The following is a 25,804-nucleotide window of genomic DNA, read 5'->3' on the forward strand; positions in this document are numbered from 1 at the left end:
AGGCGGGAGGGAAAGAAGGAAGATTTGGGACGAGTGGCATTGGGAGCAGAGACTAGGGAGGGACCGATGTGTAAAAGAATGCCTGGACATCAGGCACCTCAGACCGTTTGCCCATTTTATGACAAGAATTATTTAGATCTTGTAGGATGGAAAAATTGAAAGTGCCATTTTCTGGCTATTTGGAACCACTGTTGAGTTTGTATTGGGGTCAGGCAGCATTGCAGAAGAAAATAAGGCATTTAGGTTTTAGGTCAGGTGTGAGTTGAAGAGGTTTTAGGTTTTTAACAACACAGGCTAAGGGAGAAGAAGGGAGAATGGAGGGAGAATGGAGGGTGGAAGCTTGCCCGTAGTGAAGGAGGGACGCCCAGAGAAAAGAGACAGTAGAGACACGGAGAGAAGGGCTGGGGGTTCTTATCTCCCAGAAAAGTAGAGAAGGGGTAGAGACACGGAGAGAAGGGGTCAGGGGGTTCTTGCCCCCTAGAAAAGTGGTACTTGCTGCTAAGGGTGAAGAAGGGGTTGGGGGTTCTTGCCCCCAGAAAAGTGGAGAAGGGGTAGAGACACGGAGATAGGGGGTTGGGGGGTTCTTGCCCCCAGAAAAGTGGTACTTGCCGCTAAGGGTGAAAGACCAGGGCAGGCGTCCCTGCATGGTCAGACACCTCTGAAACGTGGGTGAATAATCAGGCAGGTATCCCTGTGTGATTAAACACCAAGGGAAGACTGTCTTCCCAAGTCCGTGACCGGTGCCGGAGTTTTGGGTCCAAGGATAAAACGTGTCTCCTTCGTCTCTGCCAGAAAAGGAAAGGAACTGAAATTAAGAGAAGGGAGAGATTGAAGTGTGGCGCCAAGATTGAAAGGAGAAAGAGGTTGAGGGATAGTGAGAGAGGTTGGAGAAGAGAGTAAAAAGAAGCCGCTTACCGGATTTAAAATTGGCGAGATGTTCCCTGGGCTGGTTGGTCTGAGGACCAGAGGTCGTAGGTGGATCTTTCTCACGGAACAAAGAGCAGGAGGACAGGGGATTGATCTCCCAAGGGAGGTCCCCCGATCCGAGTCATGGCACCAAATTTCACTCGCGTCCATTTGAAGAGACCACCAAACAGGCTTTGTGTGAGCAACAAGGCTGTTTATTTCACCTGAGTGCAGGCGGGCTGAGTCCGAAAAGAGAGTCAGGGAAGGGAGATAGGGGTGGGGCCATTTTATAAGATTTGGGTAGATAAAGGAAAATTACAGTCAAAGGGGGGTTGTTCTCTGGCGGGCAGGAGTGGGGGTCACAAGGTGCTCAGTAGGGGAGCTTTTGAGCCAGGATGAGCCAGGAGAAGGAATTTCACAAGATAATGTCATCAGTTAAGGCAGGAACAGGCCATTTTCACTTCTTTTGTGGTGGAATGTCATCAGTTAAGGCAGGAACCGGCCGTCTGGATGTGTACGTGCAGGTCACAGGGGATATGATGGCTTAGCTTGGGCTCAGAGGCCTGGCAATAACAATGGAATATTTCCCATTAGATTTAAGGATTAGGAATGCTTGATGACTTCATCAGGTCGTTTTCAAGGAGACACAGCAAATTTTCAGCAATTTAAGAAGTGAAAAAGAGAGATACCATGTATTGAGCTCTGTTTTGATAAGCTGAGGAATGATAAAAGAAAATGTGATAGGGCAATAGCCAAAGAGGATACAACACAGTATACAATGCATACAATAAAGTATTATTGAATATTTTATTTTTGTTTTGTAGTACTTGTATATTCTTAGGGGGATGATCCAGTGGAAGCCAGTAAAGAAACCTCCTTGAGAAAGGAGTGTGTGATCGAAGTTATTTTTAATCAAGATGAGTTATAGGTATTAGGAAACAAAGGTGATACTAATAGGATAGTCTTTGAACCATTGAACTATGGATGGAGTACTTTGAACTATGAATAAAAGCAAGCTTTTAAATGAAGGAGTGAGATAACTTTTTTCTTCTGTAAATTCAGAAACTAGGTAATCTATTGTGATGTGGTGATGGGGAGGAGACTTACAAGAAATGTATGCATATTTGTAATAACTACTTGTGAATGTGAAGCACTTGACCAAGTGCATGCAACAGGATGTCTGTGCCATGTTCAGGACCCACCTCAGGTCAAATATCATAATTTTTATTAAGGGCTGAATAATTTTTCTCATAGATGAAGAAATTTCAAAAAATGGGGTAGTTTGATGCAGACACAAGGAATTTCAGTTTGAATAAAATTGCAGACTATGTGCGAAGGGTAGAGAGGTGTTACTATATAAGTTTGGAAGTAATGAATTTCCAACTTGGAAGTAATGATCTCAAATAAGGAGGTCTGCGGTAAACATAAAACAAAGGACACAAGGAGCAGATCTGATAGCTGAGAAGTGAGTGGTAAGTTCAGGGAAAATGAGAATGTCTTTTTGGCTTAAGCTGAGACCTAAATTATCTCAAACCTCAGGGTATATAAGAATCATCCAGGATATCACATTAAAAGGTCAGGTTTCAGGCTGCCCCTACAGACTTTAGGCTCACCCTGGGAGCCTACATTTTTAAACCACCTCAAGTGATGATGCAGGAGATCCTCAACCACAATTTCACACAACACTGGGAAAGGATTTCCACTGAGAACAAAGATTGGGAATGAGTCTGGAAAGGTAAATGGAAGTTGTGTTTTGATAGGACTTGAGTGTTTTGTGCTGAGGAATGCAAAATTCTTCTTTCTGATAATATATTAGGCCAAGGAATCTACAAAAACAACCTCCAAGAGCTAATAAGTAAGTTCAGCAAGGTTGCAGGGTACCAGATCAAATAAGTAAATAAGTAAATAAATAAATAAATATCACATTTCTATTTGCTAACAATGAACATTAAAGACCAAAATTTAAAACCAAATTTAAAAAACAAACAATAACAAAATTGAGAAATTTAAAATTTGAAAACCAAAATTAAAAACACAACAACTCCAAAGAAATGACATAGGTAAGTATAAACTTAACATTTATGAGATTTATACACTCAAAACTACAAAATACTGATGAAAGACCTAAAAGCAGAACTATATTAGATGGATAAACATACTATATTTATGGATCAAAAAACTCAACATAATAAAGATGTTCATTTTTTTCCAAATTGGTTTATATGGCTTTAGTGAATTTCCTAACAAAAGTCTAGCAAGGTTTTTTGTAGACATTGCCAAAGTTTTTCTAAAATTTATTTGGAAAGGCACAGGCCCTAGACCACCTAAAACAATCCTGATAAGAAGAATAAAGTGGGAGGAATCACTCTGCCCAAATTTACATCCTGCTATATAACTACAGTAATCAAGACAGTGCGGCCTTAGTAGGGAGACACACTTAGACCAACAGACTGAATAAGGAACCCAGAAATGGACCCAAACACGAAAAACCAACTAATTTTTGACATAGATACAAAACCAATTTGTATCTGTTTGCATTGCTATAAAGGAATACCAAAGGTGAGGTAATTTATAAAGAGGTGGATTTGGCTTATGGTTCTGCAGGCTGCACAAGCATGGCACCAGCATATGTTCCTGGTGAAGCCTCAGGAAGTTTCCAATCATGGTGGAAGTTGAAAGGAGCACAAGCATATCACATGGTGAGAGAGGGAGCAAGACAGAGCAAAGGAGGACGTGCCACACTCTTCCAAACAACCAGATCTTGCGGGAGCTCGTAGAGAAAGAACTCATTACCACAAGGACAGCTCCAAGGTACTCATGAGGAATCCACCCCTATGACCCAAACACCTACCAGGCCCCAACTCCAATACTGGGAATCACATTTCAGTGTAAAACTTGGAGGGGACAAACATCCAAACTATATCACAATTCAGTGAGGGAAAGGTAGACCTTTCAGCAAATGGCAATGGGACAATTGAACATCCGTAGGCAAAAGAAAGAAAAAGGGAAGGAAAGAAGGAAGGAAGGAAGGAAAGAAGGAAGGAAGGAGGAAATAATTTGACATCTTTTACAAATGGTATATTATGTGGAAGCTAAACCTCACAGAGGTCACAAGTGATATATTAGGTGGAAGTTTTTACAAAACAATAGGAATGGACAGTCTGTATCTGAAACAGAGCTGACAAGCTTGGAGTCTTTCATTTCCTGCTCATTTCTTCCTCAGAAACTCCATCCAGGGCTCCTGTATTAGCCATTGTGACCTCTGAGTTTCTTCTATGGTTCTTCCAGGAAAGTAGTTTTTGAAAGTGAACTTTCATCAGTATCACCTGGAAGATTCGTTAGAAGACAAATGGCTGGGCTTTATCCCCAGAGTTTCCAATTCTCAGCAGATTTATGGTAGGAGCCTGAAATTTTCATTTTGGGAGCCAGACATGGTGGCCCATACTTGTAATCTCAGCTGCTCAGGAGACTGAGGCAGGAGGATTAATTGAGGCCAGGAGTTCAAGACCAGACCCCATTTCTTACAATTTTTTTTTCCCATTTCTAAGAAGTTTCAAGGGAATGATGCTGCTGCTAGTACTAATACAGGGATGACACTTTGAGAACAACTGTCTCAGTATCCACAGGTGAAAACTGCTGTTCATGCAATAAAGGATGAAGATAAGTTTTAAAGCAAGTAACTAACGTAATGAAAATCATAGTACTTCAATCAATATTAGAAGACTGTTCAGAGTGGGAAGAAATCAGAAGACCAGTGCAAAGAATACTTCAGTGGCCTAGAAAAATAGATGGAAGGGGCAGATTTAAGAAGCCAGATGTCTAATTGGAAATTATTTGTGACAGTTTGGAAATTAGGAAAAGTTTGGGCCATCAGTGATGTATTAAAACATTTTAGCTTGAAGAGTTAAGTTTGTTTTTGATGGTGTAGCAGGAAAAATTTACTCGCTACCACTCAGCTATGCAAGAAACTATGGTTATTTATTCTATAATTGATCTAAGTACATATCAATTCTATATAATTGCTCTAACTTTCCTCATAAGTCTTCACTCCACTAAGTAGCAAGGGATGGCTGGGACTTTAAATTGCCAATTAATGGTAATGAGGCTACAAGGGGGAAAAAAAGAAGTCTACGTCAAGAAGCTCAACCTTTTTCAGGCTAATGCTCATTATTTCATATGTTTTTCCTCTCTCTCTCTGCTTCTGAAAAGATATCATTTTGCTATTTGAGGAGGAGTGGGGGTGGGGGTTGTATGGTGAATTAGAGATGATTAGAGGTCTCTGAATGTCAGTGGCATTGCCAGAGAAGATGGGCTGAATCCAGTGAGGTGTGACAGGTTCTGTCTCACCCTGCTATCTACCATTGTCCATGGTTATTAATGTTTGTATTCCTGATTGTCTCCTCTTTCTGATGCAGGCTTTTGTTAGCCCAGTTGACCTCTCAGTGTCTCTTGGTTCTATTAGCAAGGGAGGAAGCAACTCCCACTACTCTGCATCCCATCTTGACCATGGACAACCAGCAGTGCAGTCTCAGCTCTCTATCCAGCCATCTTCTCCCAAACATGCTGTACAATTGCTCCCATGCTGCCTTGGATCTAGGGTCCAGCCAAATGTGGAGCTCCTTTGGGAGGTTGATAACATACCCCAGGCTTTCCCCAGGAAACCAAGCTCTAACATTCTCAATGTCTTCATATTTAACTCTTTGTCTTCATACCTCTGAGTGTCAGGGAACAGAGGCCTCCTTGGGCTCTTCTTTCACCATTTTCTCTCTTCTCACACTCTCAGGAGGCAAGGGGGTTTCCATGTTCTATGAAAATTGAAGAGCACATTTCCTTATATCCCCTTCATTTCTGGGGTGACATTCATCTTGCCCCATTTTTTCCAGAGTCCACAGTCATGGATGGATACAGGTGAGAAAAGGATTTTGCAACATCATAAAATACACTGACATGCATGAAATATGCAAAATATCTCAAAATAACTCAGGGAGAGAGAGAACAGGAAAGAGGGGCAAAGTTGTTGGGGAAGGTAGTTTACTCTGTCTGAGCACCATTGACTCCAAGTCCTGCCAGGCCAGCAGTCATCTAGATGAGATAACCCAACAGAATCTGGGGATATAGATCTAAAGTTCAGAAATAAGACTGTGCTGAAAAAATAAATATAATAATTTTTCAGGTTGCCTGGCCATTTAATTAAAAGCACAAACAATCAGTTAATTAAAAGCTGTCTCCTTGGCTGGAATGTACTAGGGCTAATTGCAGTGGTTCTACAGTCATGTATTTTGGAGGAATGTGATTAGCTGTTAACTACTTTGCCTATAACTCTGGAATACATTCTTTGTTTAGTAGTTAATTTTGATGTATGGAGTTTGGAGAATTAATTTCACATGCTTAAATTACAGAGGATGACAGAGTGTTGTGGAAGTGATTCCACTGGTTTATTATAAAAGTGATGTGGTTTCAACTTAGTTGAGAGTTGATCTGAGGAAGGTACACATTTGTAATTATTGCTGCTCGTAGTTACAGCTTACAATGTCCGTTTGCTGGGGGATTCAAGGCTGCAGCCTGATTGTGGTGAGGGCTACTCTGGAGTCTCTTCTCTGCTCCTTTTTTTCTCTTCTAGTCTATGTCTTGTTTTTCCTTCTCCCTCAACAGCCATTTTTCAAAGTTTTTCCCTCTTTGATTTTTTTTTTTTCTCCAATCTCTAAATGTTGGAGTTTCCTGAGCTCCATGCTGGGCCCTTCTCCCTTCTCTCTCATCCTTAGAGATCTCATCCTGTCCTCCAGATTCTGTACTGTACTAACCATCACAAAGACCATCTCTCTGCAGATGACTCATGTTTTTCTATCTCCAGCTCTGATCTCTGTGGACTACAGACCCTCCTGTCCACCTGCCACTTCTGCTCAGAGGCTAGCAGACCTCAAACTTAAAACATCCAAGACAGAATTCTTGATGAATCTCCCACCCTGAATCTTCTCCTCACAGGGTTTTTCATATATCATTAAACAAAGACATTATTATTAACTCCAATCCACCAGTAATGGTCTTGGCTCTACCCTTAAATCTGTGCCGAACCTGATCATGTTTCACTGTCTCTTCAGCTGCCTCTTTATTGCCTGTTGCAATAGACTCCCAGCAGGTCTCCCTGTTTCCACTCATATTTGTCTAGAATCTGTACTCCACAAACATAAATCAGATCATTTCGCTCTAATGCTCAAAACTTTCTCACACTTTTCACGTGTCTTAGAGTGAAGCCCAATGGGCTAGCACCTACATGGTGCATGAGGCTCCAAATTCCACCCTCATCCCCACCTCTGTTTATTGTGCTAGTACTCTTCATTCATATCAGCCTCCTTATGAGTGCTCTTGCTTCTGCCTCTCCATCTTTGCATCTTCTCTTTTGTCTGTCTGAAATGTTCTTTCTCCATCTCTGTGCGTGGTCTCATGGCTTCACTCAAGGCCTGTGTGAACAGCATCTGCTGCTGTATCCCTGTCTTCATCCTCCATCTACCCGTTAACCTCTTATCACCTGGAACCACTTTAGAGAAGCTGCCGTCAGTATTCGAATTGCTAAATTCACACAGAAATGATTCAGCGTGTGTATCACTTATGCTTGTTGCATTATTTGACACTCGGACACATTCTTTCTTTCTTCAACTATTTCTCTTTGCCATTTGTGATACCACTTTCTGATTTATTTAATCATTCAGGCTTCTTCTAGGCATTGAGTGTGCAGCAGTGAACAAAACACTTAGTGTCAATCACTAAGGAAATGCAAATCAAAATCACAATGAAAAACCACTTTACTCCCATAGAGATGTCAACCATAAAAAAAAAGGTGGGGGGCCAGTGTGGTGGCTCATGCCTGTAATCTCGACACATTGGGTGGCTGAGGCAGGAAGATTACTTGAGCCTAAGACTTTGAGACAAGCCTGGGCAATATAGCAAGACCCTATCTTAAAAAAAATTAGCCAGGCACAGTGGGGCACGCCTGTGTCCACAGCTACACAGGAGGCTGAAGCAGGAGGATTGCTTGAGTCCATGAGTTTGAGGCTGCTGTGAGCCATAACTGCACCATTGCACTCCAGACTGGGCAAAGAGAATGAGACCCTGTCTCAAAAAAAGAAAAAAAAAAAAAAGAAAAGAACAAGTGTGCACAAGGATGTGGAGAAATTGGAGCTCTTGTACACTCTTGGAGGACATGTAGAATGGTGACTACATTGGAAAATGATATGGCAAGTCCTCAAGAGATTGAACATGGAATTAACCTGTGATCCAGCAATTCCACTTCTGGATATTTACCCAAAAAGTTGGAAAGAGGAATTAGAGCAGATATTTATACAAGCATGCTCATTATGCAACTGCATTATTCATAATGTCTAAAAGGTGGAATCAACCCAGCAGTACATGAATGGATGAATGGTAAACAAAATGCAATATATACATACAATGAAATATTATTCTGTCTTAAACAGGAAGGAAATTTGACACATTACAACACTGATGAATCTTAAAGAAATTATTGTCAGCAAAATAAGCCATTCACAAAAGGTGGTATATTATTGGATTCCACCTATATGAGATTACTGAAGTACTCAAATTCATAGAGACAGAAAATAGAATGATAGTTACCAAAGGCTGAGGAGAATAGGGAATGACAAGATATTGTTCGATGGGTATGGAGTTTCAGTATGGAACAATAAAAAAGCTCTGCAGAGGGATGGTGGCTATGGTTATTCAACGATGTGAACACACATTGCCACTGAACTGTATATTTAAAATGGTTAGAATGGTAATTTTAGTGTTATCTATATCTTCCATAATTTGAAAAATTAAAAAAAAAAATGTCCAGTGTACTCACACTCATGAAGTTTACTGGGGGAAAAGGCAATGAATAAACAAATGAATGTGTACCATGAGGTCCCCTCCATAAGAGAAGTCTAAGCAATAGTCCTTCTTTCCCTTTTTACCCATCTTCTCTGCCCTTATCACCACTTAACATTATATTATACACTAGAATGTAAGCTCCCTGAGGAAAGGAAGTAATGAACTTTTTTATTGGTCCTTGCTATGATTCTGTTTTTCAAAACACTACTTAGCATGTGGTTATAGGATCTCAATAAATATTTTCTGAGTCATTGCATCATTAAGCTGAATAGAATATTATTATTTGATGCCTTACATATAGGTATGATTTCAAGTGATTGTCTTTGCTTACATTGTTTGTGAACAATCCAAGTATTCACAAGTGTGTTTTAGAGAGTGTGTATAGCTTCCACATTGCCCTGAGAGAAGCTGGGTGCAGTTTATAACATTACAATAATAATGGAAAGAGAATAAAGAAGTATGAGATCCATCAACTGCTTGTCTCCAGGGAAAGACTTATTGTGTAAAAGGTAGAGAGGAAAATTATAATCTATTTTTCTCAATTTGAATGAAAGGCTCAGTATACCTGAAAAGCTGTCATATACATTTATAGTTGTGTAAGGAAGAAGACAAGGCAAGTTCACATTCAGCTGATTGCCTTGTTTAGAACTTTTGAAAATAATTGCAATATCCCTGGTTGTGCCATCATTTCTGTGGTTCCTCAAGTAAGTTTTGATCAGCTGCAGGCAGCCAAACCAATTCCTCAAGCTACAAAATTAACTAGCATCACAGTGAATCTGAAGAGCTTATAAAGTGCTAGAAAAGCACCAAGGTGTAGATTGAGCATGATAGAAAATTCAAATAAAAAACTGAATTCATTTTTGTTGTTTTTACTGCCGAAACATATCACACTCGATGAACTGGAGCATATGAACATACTCCTTTGAATCCATGATAAAAATCCTGATTTTAGAATAAAAGAGATGCACACACACATACACACATACATTTAGAAATAAAGCATCTTGAGGATTAACCATATTAAAATGTTACGTGAAGTTGAATTCTTGTTGATTATAATGGGAAGGTACTACATGATATTATACCTTGTTCTTATACTTTCTTGCTTGGAAATAGAAAATGAAACTAACAGTTTCTACACTGGTGGAAGCAACAAGATGGCTAATAGGAGCTGTATCAAGTCCTTGGAAAGGTGATGGGTGTGGGTCCCATTTCGCTACCCACTTTCCATCTGACACTAAGTACTCCCCAGTGAGTAGCCTTCCCTCCGCACTGAGTGTGAGAAGTTTGCCACCTTATACTACAGCATTATTGTCGAAGAACCCGCCTGGGTGTGTGCACCTTCAGCTGCATAATCTGTGGCAAGACCTTCAAAGAAAAGACCCATTTAAAAAAAAATCTATATTTTCTACCTCTTGGCTTCATGAATAGTACTGTAATAAGCTTGGGATCTTTTTAAGATCCTGATTTTAATTCTTTTGGAGAAATATTCAGAAGTGGGATTGCTGGAATATATGGTAGTTCTATTTTTAATTGTTGGGGAGAATCTCTTTTATAGACTGAATGCTTATATCTCCCCCAAATTCATATGCTGAATTCTAATTCCCAATGCGATGGTATTTATAAGTGGGGCCTTTGGGAGGCGATTAGGAGTCCTCATGAATGGGATTAATGCCCTGATAAAAGAGGCCCCAGAGAACTTCATCATAACTTTTTCCTTTCCTTTCCTTTTTAATGGAGTTTCACTCTGTTGCCTTGGCTGGAGTGCAGTGGCACGATCTTGGCTCATTGCAACCTCAGCCCTCTGGGTTCAAGCAATTCTCCTGCCTCAGCCTCCTGAGTAGCTGGAGTTACAGGTGCTGGCCACCATGCCCAGCTAATTTTTGTGTTTTTAGTGGAGACGGGGTTTCACCTTGTTGGTCAGGCTGGTCTCAAACTCCTGACTTCAAGTGATTTGCCCGCCTCGGCCTCCCAAAGTGCTGGGATTACAGGCGTGAGCCACCACACCCGGTTTTCATTATACCTTTCAACATGTGTGGACACAGTGAAAAGATGGCTTCTCTGAACCAGGAAGCAGGCTCTCACCAGACAATAAATTCACCAGTGCCCTTATGTTGGACTTCCCAGCCTCCATAATGATGAGAAACTAATTTATGTCATTTCGAAGTCATCAAGTTTATGATATTTTGTTTTAGCCCCTCAAATGGACTAAGACAGCCCCGATACTGCTTTCCATAGCAACAGCACAATTTTATATTCCCGTCAGCAGTATGCAAGGGTCCCAGTTTCTCCACATTCTCACGGACACTTGCTGTCTGTTTTTTTTTAAATAACAGCTGTCTTGAAAGTTGATGTGAGGTGATATCTAACTGTGGTTTTGATTTGCATTTCTGTGGTGATTAGTGACATTCAGCCTGCAGTGGAATACTATTTGGTCTGAAAAAAGAGGGAAACTGCAATCTGTGATAACATGGATAAACCTTGAAGACATTAAGCTAAGTGATATAAGCCAGTCACTGAAAGACAAGTTCTGCATGATTCCACTTGTTGAGGTATCAAAAATAGTCAAATTCACAGAATAAAAAAGTGGAATGACAGTTGCTAGTGGCTAGGGGGAAGGGAAAAGGGGAATTTATTAATCAATGGCCGTAAAGTTTCAGTTAAGCAAGATGAGTAAGTTTTAAAGATCCACTGTAGAATATTGTACCTGCTGTCAACAGTACCATATTGTACACTTAAAAAGGTGTTAAGATGGTGGATTTCATGTTGTGTTTTTACCGTGATAAAAGAACATTTTAAAAATTTAAATTAAAAAATCTAAATTTTGATTTATTACCACTGTTATTACTGTATATATGGAGGTGGCTGGTGATGATTATTAGGTGGCAAATATCCTAATTGATAAAATGTGGTAGGCAGTATTTTTAAATGATCCCAAGTTTTCTATTTCTCCCTCTTATATGACTTGTGTAATTCCTTCCCCTTGAGGATGGGAGGAACCTGCAACTTGCCTCTAACCAATTGAAAATGAAGAAGGTGAAGGGAATATTTATATGTGATTAAGGTCTCTAATCATTTGAATTTGTGTTAGTCAAAAGAGAGATTATTCTGGGTGGGCCTGACCTCATAAGGTAAGCTCTTCCCTTAGAGATTCTGTTTATTGTTGGCTTTGAAGAAACAACCTACCATGAATTCTAAAACTACAAGGAAGGAAATAAATTTTGCCAACAAAATGAGTGAGTTTGAAAGCAGATCCTTCCCTAATCAAGCTTTCAGATGAGAACACAATCGAACCAATATCTTGATGTCAACCTTGTGAGATCCTGAATAGAGGGCCCAAGTAAGATACATCCAGACTTCTAACATACAAAAACTTCAAAATAATAAATGTGTTGTGTTAAGCTGCTAAGTTTGCGCTAATTTCTTACACAGCATAGAAAACAGATATACAAGGGTATAGGAGGTTACACATGCCTGCTGAGCAAAAACATGGATTCAAAGCATTAGATGTATGAGAGAGGAGCCAGTGAAGAATCCTAATAAAGTTATTGACATAGTATTCCTGATAATCTGACGAGCTAGACGGTATTTTATATGTGCCCCCTTATTTGGCTCATAATATCAATTATATGAATCTCAATCATTGTTCTCATCCTCTGAACCCATGTTGTTACTTTTCTTGTGTTTACCCACTAGACCATGCAATTACATTTATTTCTCAAGTGTAAAATACACTGCCATCTGGATAAAAACTACAAAAAAAAATTAATGATTTGGAGAGCTTCAAATATACAGATGTTTAGTGTTGAATTAACTAACATTCTGGATGGTTGACTGATTTGAATTTCTTTTAACTTGGATGTTTGGGGACTATGTAGATATACTACCTGAAGCTATAGATACTGATAAGAAGCCAGAATTGTTACTTAGAAAACAATATGTAATATGATAACATGATTTAGATTCTGTCTGAGCTTGTGCCTATGTATATTTGATAGAACGTTTCTATGTATTACCACACACCAGGGTTTAATGTATTTGAAAAGCATTATAAATGTTACAGCTTTTAATGATTAAAATTACATCTATAGTTTGCTTCACATAAATAGAGCTTCTTGTTTCTTTCTGTCTCTTTCACTGAACTCTGTATTTTATTCTTAAATGTCCATTCTTTTTGACAATAATCTATGATAACAAAATAATATTACACATTAAAAAAGGAAGATGGGGTTACATTTGGCAGTTCAGAGACACCCTTGTTGGTTCTAGTTTGCCAAATTCTTCTCTGGCAGGCTAGATAATGGCATCTAGTCCTTGGTATTCAGAAATACAACTATGTGTTTAAATGCATACTGATTTATTTAGGAGATAATTTTGAGAATTTCTTGTAATATTTATTTGTGAAATTATTATCTCAAATAATAATTTAAGTGAATGTGATAAAATCTAACAAATAGTGATGCAGGGGCTGTGATAATTTAGAAAAAGGAAGATACAGAAGAAAGGGTTTCTAATGGTGGGGAAAAGATATAAGTGATCAACCAATTTTCTGATTTATTTTGTTATAAATATTTGGTGTCTAAGTATCTGACATAAGAGAAAACTTTTTTGTAAACTTTCTTATAAAAATATTGTATTAAGCACTGGAGTTTGCATACAAATTTTAAAACTGAAAATTCTTGACTACTCAACTGAATTTTTGGTTTGTGTGTTTATGCTTTATCTGGTGAATGGAGTAAGTGATCAATTGTATTGTGGGAAAATTGCATTTTCTTGGGACTGCGTTCTACATAAACAACCTGGGTATGTTCTGGGATTTTAGGACAATTGCTTCTAAGTATCCAGTGATGGGAGAAAGCATTTAGGCATATGAAAGGGGTGGAACAGGAATATTTTGCTCAGAGAACTTCCAGGATTAGGTGCTTTTAATCTCTAAAAATTTTATTCATTCAGGCATTTCTCATTACAGACAAATACCACTGTCTTGCTATGAAGAGTAACACTGTGCAATGCAATGAACACTTGAATGTTTAAGTTATTAAACATATATGTTATTTCAAGGAGAAATGATCTCCTTTAGGAGGAGAAAAACATTTTTGTTTTTGTTTCTGCTGAAGGTCACCTTGGGCAATTGAAAAGGAAAGCATTCCTGTGCATCCAGATTCATTTATTTTTGGCTTGAATTTTTGTGGCAGAGAAAAAGCACCAGTTCCCCCACTGTTTCCTGTTCTTAGCAGGTCCAGCTGCCTGCGGGTGGTCTACAGATTTGTGAGAGCAAAGGCTCTTCACTTGTAAGAAGAAGTTGCCCGTGGTCTTCCAAGTTTGGGTTTCTAAACTGGAATTTCTGAAGTTTGGCAAAAGCTCTAGGAAAATACTCAAGTTGGAAAAATCCTTCCTTTAATTCTTGACTGTGGCTTTCTCTTAGTACATTTCCCCCTTGTTGAAGCTACATTTACATATTCAGTTTTTAATATTGGTTTTGTTGTGGCATTGCCTTAAAATAATATTTCTATAGAGAAAATCAGAGCTTATTTTATGTGATATAGTTTGGCTGTGTCCCCATCCAAATCTCATTTTGAATTGTAGCTCCCATAATTCTCATGTGCTGTGGGAGGGACCTGGTGGGAGATACCTGAATTGTAAGGGTGGTTGCCCCCCATACTGTTCTCATGGTAGTGAAAAAGTCTCCTGAGATCTGATGGTGTTATAAGAGGAAACCCCTTTCACCTGGCTCTCATCCTCTCTTGTTTGCCGCCATGTAAGACATGCCTTTGCCTTCTACCATGATTGTGAGGCCTCTCCAACCACGTGGAACTGTGAGTCCATTAAACCTCTTTTTCTATATAAATTACCCAGTCTCGTGTATGTCTTTATCAGCAGTGTGAAAATGAACTAATGCATTATGTTTCAAGTTAAAGCGCAATGACGGGCGTCTAACAGATTGTTTGGTACCTTATAGTTTATTCAACCTGAAAATAAAAGGGGATTTATTGTAACCTAAATTTTAAAAAATAGGTGAAACATCCTAAATTAAATATATGACTTAAGAGATACAAAGTTGAATTTATGTTAAAATATTAACACACAAAAATATAAATTTTAGACTTTTCTATCTGGCTTACAATATTGGAAATAACAGTTTGTTTCAGGAAGTAAATTGATATCTTCCAGTCTTCACGCTGTCTTTTTAAAAAATGAAATTCCTATCTCCAATACTATTTTATTTAGCAGTCGTTCGAGATATTTTGTCTTCCAGGAATTTTTTTATTTCCTGGACATTCAAAGATAAATATGATGCACTTGGTACTTACAGGGTAATGCAGGAAATAGACGGTGCTCTCTGATAGGGACTAAATGAAGAAAGCACAATGGCCTTATAAGAAACATTGTTCTACTTTTTACACTGATGTGGAAATGAGAAAGGATGACTCATCTACCAGCAATTAATCATATTCAGTCATCATGTATTGGTTGGTTACCCTTTGGTATATGGCAGACTAGGCATGCACTATTATTATAGATGAGAGACCAGGATGTTGCAGATGGGCTGAGTGTGAGTCTCAACCCACCCCTCACTTCCTAACTGTGTGAACTTGGGCTAAAAATGAGGTTCACAGTGCTGCATAACTCCATGGAAACACCAGTATTAAAAATCATATCTACTTCATCAGATTGTGAAGATGAAAGAGGCAAAACATAAAAGTAACTTAGAACACTGCCTAAGACATTACTGATGAACAGGTGCTATGGATTCAGGACAGCAAATTCCATTTCCTACTTGTACTTTACTACAAGGAAAAAATGCTTCCGGATCATAGGGAATTTGAAGTATTTTGATGAAGACAAGATAATCCATTTGAAATACAAAATGATATAAAGGAAAGAACTAAGCATTTGGTGGCATTGCATTAACCAATAAGGAAACTAACAGGATTTTAAGGGTGAGAAAGATGAATAGCCTCTTTTGCAATAAATTAATTATCAACTTTACATTTATAAGAGCATTTTCTACATGTGAAATCATGGCCTTATAATGATGCTATCATCAAAATATCTCATTCAGTGCATGTATTAGTTTGTTTTCATGCCCCTGATAAAGACATACCTGAAACTGGGAACAAAAAGAGGTTTAATTGGACTTATAGTTCCACGTGGCTGGAAGGCCTCAGAATCATGGTGGGAGGTAAAAGGCACTTCTTACATGGCAGCAGCAAGAGAAAAATGAGGAATAAGCTAAAGTGGAAAGCTTGATAAACTCATCAGATCTTATGAGACTTATTCCCTATCATGAGAACAATATGGTAAAGACTGGCCCCCATGATTCAATTACCTGCCCCTGGGTCCTCTCCACAACACATGAGAATTCTGGGAGATACAATTCAAGTTGAGATTTGGGTGGGGACAGAGCCAAACCATATCAGTGCACATAGGAAATCTATGAGATTTAGCTGATTATCCCCATTTACACATCAGTATACTAAGAGCCATATAATTTAAGTGAATTGCTCATAGTTATACAGCTAGCAATACACAGAGTCTGGATTTGGACCTACAATATTTATATCTGAAACCTGGGCAACTAACAACTTCTTGTCTCCCATGAGGAGGTTGAGCATGGGCTGTGTTTACATAGTATACATCTAGGTAAGTCAAAAAGAAGGGTTAGACATCTCATGTTAGGGAAGTGCCTGGAACAAAGTTACATGGAGGAGCAAGTTGTGGTTGGGGGACAATGAGGGTTCCAGCTGCATAGACATGCTTGGGTTGAACATAGGATTAGTATAGATGAGAATGCAATAAAAAGTACTCAACTGAAGTGACTCAAAGTAAGTATTTTTCTACATAACAAGAAGTTCAGTGGTAGGCGATTATTAGAGATATTTTGATGATGCTATCAGGGCTTCCCTATCTTTTAATTATTTATTGTCATTTTTATTACTTATTATTTATTTTCTTCATTCATAATAGGTCTTATTTTGTCCTGTGCTTGTCATTTTATAGTCATGTCTCAGTTCAAAGCAGGAAAAAGGAAGAAGCTTGAGGAAGAAGCCTTAAAAAGCCATGTCTGCCACATCTCTCTTCTTTCTTTAAGAGAGCCATGGGTTTCCCAGAATTGCCACTCCCCCACCCCAAACCATGTATATTCTTGCTTAGGTTACTGGCCTAAGCAACCTCACATATCACCCCAAGTTATAAAGGACCGGTCAACTTTCAGTGTAACAGTGTACTTTGGGGATGCATTATGTTGCAGTAACAAATGACTCTCCCAAAATCTTGGTGGCTTAACAAGAACAAGGGAAAAGAGAGCATGGTGAATATATAAGATGCTTTGGTTTGGAAGTTCTATGCCTCCTTTCCTTGGCACATGTTCTTTACTTTTCATGGAATGTCTTTCCTCTTGTCATCCTTTCCCTCAATGTTTCCTTTGTCATCTTTAATACTTAGCCAATCCTGTCTATTCTTTACCTCCCCCGGAAAACATTTTCTGAGTTACCTGGGATGAAGATCTCTCTGATGGTTCCTACCCCTGTATACAGGACTTTTCATACTCTATTGTTTTCTTTATTTTTTCATCAGTTCAAGTGTAGTTTGATATCTTTTGTGGCTTACAGCTGTGTCTTTATCTTTGTATCCACAAGGTCTAGGTTACAGCTGAATGATCTGCACCATGACTCCCTATAGCAATGTGTTACACCAAAATAACCAAGGAACAAAGAAACCCTTTGCTTTCATCAATTTCTAGGGTATGAAAAGTCTCATAGCTCTATATGTAAATCCACAAAGAAAAATATTTCCTACATGGACCTCAAATAGAAGGGCAATATTAAAATTTTTTTGTAAAATACTTTGCAACTGCTAACTTGCAACTATAATCCCTGTATATTTCTTGGAGTTGTGAGTTCCTCCTTACACACTGGTAACAACATCCAAGATCATTTGAACAGTTGTTGAACAAATCAATAATTGTTGATCATTCAAACAAATGGCCAGATATGCTTTGTGTTACAACAGAGGACAAATTACCTCTGGCTCTCTGCCACACAAGCTTATGATATTTCCTTGGGTATACAGTAGGAGAAAACATCATACAAATGGGTCCTAGTGTTACCTGAAAAGTCAACAAGACCAGTATTAGTCTAAGGGGTAAGTGAACAAAATTGTTGGGTGACACTTTCCAGAACACAGCACAATACAGTTGAAAGAATACAGGATATAAATCAAACAGTCCATGGCCTGAGTTTTTACTGTGCCAATGATAAGCTTCGTGTTTTGATTAATGTTCTTAACTTCTTTGAGATGTGATTTCCTCACATGTAAAATAGGGGAGTTAGTAACAATTTCACAAGATTCTATGTGATATGCTTGGCATAGCATGTTTTTACTATCAGCCCTTCTTTCCCCACATATCCCATGATTTCCAGAATCTCTGCATTTTCTAGCGACCCTACTTGCCTTATGGAATCTGAGTATTCCTTCTTGCCTTGCCTTTTACATATATTGGTGTGTTTCATCTTTTAACTGTAACTCCCTCTGTGTTTCATGTTTCTCTTCTTCTGACAACTCCTATTGCCCTCAATTAAAGTAAGCTTTGTGTCTTTGTGTAACAATAAATGAATATGATAGTCTCCATTTTTGAGTCTATACTATTTGCCAGAAACATTGCTAAGAATTATCTTATTTAACATTTATAGTGGCTCTAAAGTAAATATATTTTAGATAAAGAGCAAAATTCAGAATACCTGCAACTTAATTTCTTGAACACGTATTTATTAAGTTTCTGATATGTATACCCAGAATAAGGGATAGAACAGGCATTGCTAGTTTATCAAAATTCAAACCCATGATTTAACCACTCTCCTACATGCTCTAATTGTCAGACTTTTTTTACTAAATAATCAGTAGGAATTTATCACGAAAGATGGGCAGTAAAAATGCATTCCTATGTCTAATTTTTTCAAAGGGTGAACGTGTCAGAAACTTCAGTTTTATTATGTTTTCTGATCCATACATTCTAGAGAAAAGGAAATAGAAGGAAAGTGCATGAACTTTGGAAATGGCAGAGGTAGGATTTGAATCTGGGTTTTTCACCTCCTTATCCAATTTCTTCTCATTTTAACACACTACCTCTGTCAACACAAAGAGTGTCTTCTGTATTATTAAAGAAATGCTAGGCTATGTTGTCGTAACAAGTATAACATTTTAGTAGTTTAATTCCTCTATCACTTCTCATTCACTTTGGAAGTGCAGCCTGGCTTGGTACTAGTTTGGTGCAAAAGTAATTGCAGTTTTTACGTTGTTGGAATTTGCCGTCTGATATTGGAATACATTCTTAAATAATTGTGGTTATGTTATACATCATTTTAATGGACATTTCTCATTTTATATTATTTTGCTAACGATTTATTTCTTAATGTTTATTTTATATTTATTTTAGGCTATGGAAATGATGTTAGACAAAAAGCAAATTTCTTTTTTGTCTAACATCTTATTCTTTGAATAAGAAAAGAAATTTTCTTATTCAAATTCAAAATGGGTTATAAGGCAGCAAAGACAACTCACAACATCAACACATTTGGCCCAGGAACTGCTAACGAACATACAGCGCAGTGGTGGTTCAAGATTTGCAAAGGAGACGAGAGCCTTGAAGATGAGGAGCACAGTGGTCAGCCATCGGGAGTTGACAACAACCAGTTGAGAGCAATCATCAGAGTTGATCCTCCTACAACTACACAAGAAGTTGCCGAAGAACTCAACATCTACCATTCTACGGTCATTTGTCATTTGAAGCAAATTGGAAAGGTGAAATAGCTCGCTAAGTGGGTGTCTCGTGAGCTGAGTGAAAAAAAAAATTGTTTTGAAGTGTCTTCTTCTCTTATTCTATGCAAGAAAAACGAACAATTTCTTGATTGGATTCTGACGTGTGATGAAAAGCGGATTTTATACAACAACCAGCGATGAACAGCTCAGTGTTTGGACTGAGAAGAAGCTCCAAAGCACTTTCCAAAGCCAAACTTGCACCAGAAAAGTCATGGTTACCGATTGGTGGTCTGCTGCTGGTCTGATCCACTACCGTTTTCTGATTCCTGGCGAAACCATTACACGTGAGAAATATGCGCAGCAAAACGATGAGACGCACTGAAAACTGCAGGACCTTCAGCCAGTGTTGGTCAACAGAAGGGGCCCAGTTCTTTTCCACGGCAATGCTTGACCTCACCTTGCACAATCAACGCTTCAAAATTTGAGCGAATTGGGCTAGGAAGTTCTGCCTCATCCACCATATTCACCTGACTCCTCACTGACCAACTACCACTTCTTCAAGCATCTTGACAGCTTTTTGCAGAGAAAACACTTCCACAACCAGCAGGATGCAGAAAATGCTTTCCAAGAGTTTGTCAAATCCCCAAGCACAGATTTTTATGCTATAGGAATAAACAAATTGATTTCTCATTGACATAACGTGTTGATTGTAATGGTTTCTATACAAATGACTAAAGAATGTGTTTGAGCCTAGTTATACTGATTTAAAATTCACCATCCCAAACTGCAGTTACTTTTGCACCAACCTACTAGATGGGCTCTGTTCATTGTAGGACTCAGGATAACTGAGGCTCTCAATTAAAATGTGTCTCCAGGATCACCACCACAGGAGTCGGGGAACAGGGCTACTCAGGTGCATGGCTCCTGCAGTTTCTATACAGAAATCACATGTGTGACTTCGCTCACATTTCACTCGCCAAAATGTCACATCATTCCACTTAACAAAAGTGGTGCAATATTCATTCCCACTGTATGCCTTGAAGAAGAAGAGCACAGAACATTCTGGAAATACTTTGAAGCACTTTAAATACACACACAAACACACACATACACACACACAAATGTGTATCAAGAAAAGAATACAAGAACGAGCTTTTTAGCACCATGTCAGTCTGGAGAAACAACAAAAGCCATTGACCTTCTAGTTCAATCTAGTACAATTTTTGTTTGTTTTTTCTTCTACAGTAAAAGGATTCAATATTATTTATGTATAACCATGCACGTTCTTAAATGTTTTATATTGTTAGATTTGAAGTCATTTTCTATTCTGTAAGCGTTTGAATAGATGACACTAAAATAACCCTTGGTTGAAAGTCAAAAGTTTAACTCTTAAAATGCCCTCCTCAAGTTCTCCACTTTCTTTTGTTCTTCTCTGAAATTAGCATTAAAAACGAGTCTCAGAGAAGTGAAGGCTTGACTCCTTTAGGCTTTAGGAACCTTGGTTCTTTGAGAACCTTGGTTTTTGGTTCCACTGTTTTGTCATAAGTAAGATGTTATTTATTAAAATAGGTTCCCTTCACTTTCGCTATTTACTTATTTGTTTGTTAACTGACTTATTTACTTATTTGATCATTTATTAAGAGAAAGCTGTGGAGGCAAGTATTGGGTTAGCGTTAATATGTTTCTGAGCAAGTAACTGGTAGAGAAACTCTCTCCTTGTTGGTTCAAGAGTCAAAAACCTGTATTCAGATCACAGCATTACTACTTTTTAACTTTGTGACCTAAGCCACTTTCTGAACCTTTTCAATTCTGAAAAATGAAGGTCATCTCTCATGTGTGATGCAGGAAAAGGGACAAAAAGAGTGACTAGGCTGGACACGGTGGCTCACATCTGTAACCCCAGTGCTTTGAGAGGCTAAGGCAGGAAGGTCTCTTGAGGCCAGAAAAGTTCAAGATCAGCCTGAGCAACATAGTGAGGCTCCAACTCTACAAAAAAATTTAAAAATTAGCCAGGTGTGGTTGCCCATGCTTGTAGTCCTAGCTGTTTGGGAGGCTGAGGGAGGAGAATTGCCTGAGCCCAGTAGACTGAGGCTGCATGAGCTAATGCACTCCAGCCTGAGTGACAGAGTGAGACCCTGTCTTTCTCTAAAAAATATTAAAAAGAAGAAGAGTGAGGTCTGCATGGTTGACAGCCCTGGCGTCACCTACATTGCCTGGCTCAGGGCTAACTTTGACATGAGCATTGACTTGAATGAAAATGCTTAGAAATTGGGAACTCAGTTTCTAAAAAGGATTCTCGAAAAATGAATTCTAGTTTGAGTACCCAAAAACCAGGCCTGGAAATGGCCCAGACATTAATGTTAGCATATATTTCATTTCGTGCCTTACAGCTCCCCCTGATGTTACATTCACCCCAAGCTACTTCTGAATGTACTGAGTACCATCACCACTTGACCACTTCCCATTTCTGCTCTTTGGAATAGGTTTAGCCTATGCTGTGGACTGAATGTTTCTGTCTCCACAAAGCTCTTATGTTGAAATCCTAACCCTCAATGGGATAGTACTTTGAAATGGGGCTTTTGGGAGGAAATTAGGTCATAAAGGTGGAGCTCTTGTGATGGGATTAGTGCCTTTAGTAAGAAGAGACAGGAGAGAACTTTCTGGAGGCAAATTTATTTTTCAAAATAAATTTTAACATATATTTTTTAATTTCAATAGTTTTTGGGGAACAGGTGGCGGTTGGTTACATGAACAAGTTCTTCAGTGGTGATTTCTGAAATTTTGGTGCACCCGTCACCTAAGCAGTGTAACGTGTACCCAATGTGTGGTTTTCTTAACCCTCACCACCCACTACCCTTTCCCCTGAGTCCCCAAAGTCCAATGTATTGTTCTTATGCCTTTGTGTCCTCATAGCTTAGCTCCTACATATGAGTGAGAACATACTATGTTTAGTTTTCCATTCCTCAGTTACTTCACTTAGATAATAGTCTCCAATTCCATTCAGGTTGCTGCAAATGCCATTATTTCATTCCTTTTTATGGTTGAGTAGTATTCCATTTTATACACACACACACACACACACACACACACAGACACATATATATATCTATCTCACATTTTCTTTATCCACTCATTGATTGATGGCCATTTGGTTAGCTTCCATATTTTTTGCAATTGCAAATTGTTCTGTTGTAAACATGCATGCAGTTTTTATAAGCCAGGAAGAACAGCCTCACCAGACAGCAGATCTGCTGGCACCATGATTTTGAACTTTACAGCCTCTGTAACTGTGAGAAGTAATTGTTTATTGCTGTTATTAGCCACCGAGTTTTGGTATTTTAGTTACAGCAGTTCAAACCCACTAATATATACCATAAGCTTCAGATTCCACAATATACCAGGGAATTTCTTGCATCTCAACTTCATTTAGTATGAGCCATTGTTGAATCTGGATTTCAGTCAACCAATTCAGAAAGCAAAACAATTATAATCACTCTGAGCTACTCGGGGAAGCTCACTGCATGTAGGCTCTGGTACATGTACCAGTATTGGCTAATTTGCCCCAATCTGTTTATGATTATTTCTACCTAGTATAGCTCCCTTTGACTCTAGGTGCACATTTCCTCCAGGTTTCTGCTGATAAAAAATAACTATTGCCATTTTTGTTGTTGTAGCCTTTTCTTTCGGGTTCACACTTTGTATTTGACCCCTTCTGACACATTGGGAACCAATTCTAACTTCAGAACTGGAATCAGTGAGGTGATTAGGGTGGCCAAGAGGAGAAATGGCATTCTTTAACGCATTAGATGAGTTCGTTGGAGATGGGGCATTTGGGAGGTAATTAGGTCATGAAGGTGTAGCACTGTTGATGGAAGAAGTGCCTTTGTGAGAAGAGTTACAGAAATCTTACTTCCTTTCCCTTTCTCTTCACCATTGAGAGAATACAGAAAGAAGACCATCTACAAGCCAGAGAGCAGCCTTCACGAGACACTGGATTTCTAGAGCCTTGATTTTGAACTTCCCAGCTTTCAGAACTGTAAGAAATAAATGTTTGCTGTTTAAGCCACCCAATCTATGACATGTGTTATGGGAACCTGAGCTAAGGCAGCCTACAAGAATAATCTGCCTCATGTTTTCTAAAGGAGATTCCTTAAATACGATTCCCCATTTGTTCTTCATACAGTAGTAATAGTACTGATGGTGATAGTAGGTGTAGTCCTAGAAGTAGTTGTTTTAAAAGGCACAGATATGAATTGAGAAGAGAGAAGAAAACTAAAATAAGTTGCTTTAGACCAAACTTGTCCAACCTGTGGCCCACAGCCCACATGTGGCCCAGGATGGCTTTGAATGCAGCCCAACACAGATTCATAAATTTTCTTAAAACATAAAATTTTTTAATGATTTTTTTTAAGTTCATCAGCTATCATTAGTTTTAGCATATTTTATGTGTGGCCCAATACAATTCTTATTCTTCCAATGTGGCCCAGGGAACCCAAAAGATTAGATTCTCCTGCTTTAAACCCAAGTAATTAATAAGGTCCTTCCCAAGGTTGTGCACTTTAGATGAGTCTGTATCGTGATCCTACTTAGCTCTATCCCATAGGACAAGACATTCATTACCACAAGGGGTCTTTTCTAGGCCACAGTAGGTTGGTTGAGGCACTGGAATTCCCTGACCCAATGTCTCTGAATCCACTTCTGTTCTTGCACAGGCTTCTTCTTCAGTTGACCTCTTGAAGTCTCGGAGGAATGGCCATTTGTCAGGGTATGTGGGGAAGCAGGTATGTGGGAATGAATGGAGCTTGGATTTAAGGGCTATGTTCACACAGAAGTGTGTAAGGCCCTTCATATTGAAAACAGAGCTGGGATGGGAACAGAAGGGGTGAAGTCTAGGGGTCTACAGTCATATCCTTGTCTCAGGCCCTGCAAATTTCAGAGATGAGTTTTAGAGAAGCGTGTGTGTGTGTGTGTGTGTGTGTGTGTGTGTGTCAGAGAGAGAGAGAGAGATGCAATACTCGCATTCGTAATTTTAGGTTCTTGTAATTACATTCTTATTTTTTAGGGAAAGGAAAGCTGAAGCTTCTGTAAAGAACTTGATAGGGTCAGATCAGGGAGCTCTCTTTGATTTCATTGTGCTCTGATATGAAGTGAGCACACACAGGCACAGTGAAAGAAAAGAGAGATGCTGAATGCTAAGACCATTATAATTGCCATAGGGAAACCAAAGCTGCTGTTTTAGCTTGAATTAAAAAAAGCAAAACTGTCCAGTTCCATGAGCCTTTCGATGTGGCTACTGAGGCAGCTCCTGTGTTTCCATCCTCCCTCATGTATCCTTACAATTAACCCCAATTCCCTGAGGCTCCATTCTGTTTCTTGCAAATTCTGTTTCTAACACAGCTGTCTAGGGGAATAATTATCCCCAACACCACTGCCGCTTTCCTCAAGCCTACAGAGACCCACAGCTAAGATGTTATGAGAGATTCCTGTGTTTGGGTTTAAAGTTTGTAAAATCAAAGCACTTTAACAAACTACAAATCTGCCCCCTGTTCCCTTCAGCTGGTAGGAGGCAAATGCGATGAAAGACTCCTGCTTGCTTTGCAGATGGAGAAACTGACCTGGGGGAAGTTCACTGGCCGGAATCAGTGAGTGAATATCCAAACGGCCCAAGGTGCCTGTTTGACCCCAGATCGTTCCTTCATCTGTGCATTTATGCTCCTTGACTGTACATGTTAAGTGAACAAGTTCTTGGTCTATTCTGGAAGTTTGGTAAAAAAAAAAAAAAAAAAAAAAAAAATTACAGTGTCTACTTCAAGTCTTTTCTCTGGTTTGTTTTTCTGGGTTTTGGTTGCTTTTGCAAAGCACTGAGCAATTCATCTTATTGACCTGCCACAGAGGCCTATCCTTTCCCTCACAGTTCTAATTTCTATCTCCTGTTGAGAACCATTGTGTGAAGGTATTGTTAGGTTTCCATGCCCACTCAATCCCTAGCCTCTCTTCTTAAACTGCCAACTGCGCCAATTAGTACCACATGTGGTGTGAGTTTGCAGCGTGGTTATTGCTGCCAACTCCTCAAAATGTGGCCAAAATGCAAATTGGCCTATAGACAAGTTTTTGGGTGTGAGTTCAGGGGGAAAAGTTTAAGTATCACAGCAGCGTAAATATCAGTTCTTTCATTCCTTGAAGCTCCTGGCATGCTTTATAGCTTTAAAGTGAAATATGTAAAAAGACCTGGAATGTTCCAAAAGAAAAAAATATG

General features: G+C 38.9%; 1 long non-coding RNA gene across 2 annotated transcripts in view; it reads left to right on the forward strand.

Annotated features, from left to right (window-relative positions):
* Positions 1–23,452: 23,452 nt before the first annotated feature.
* LOC129526633 (uncharacterized) overlaps positions 23,453–25,804 on the forward strand; it is a 53,502-nt gene continuing 51,150 nt past the window's right edge. For both annotated transcript variants that reach the window (XR_008671324.1, XR_008671323.2), the window contains exons 1-2: positions 23,453–23,584; positions 24,261–24,329. This is a non-coding gene — a long non-coding RNA (uncharacterized lncRNA). The remainder of the gene's footprint in view (positions 23,585–24,260; positions 24,330–25,804) is intronic.

This window comes from Gorilla gorilla, chromosome 15 (assembly GCF_029281585.2).
Source record: "Gorilla gorilla gorilla isolate KB3781 chromosome 15, NHGRI_mGorGor1-v2.1_pri, whole genome shotgun sequence".
Classification (NCBI taxonomy): Eukaryota; Metazoa; Chordata; class Mammalia; order Primates; family Hominidae; genus Gorilla; species Gorilla gorilla.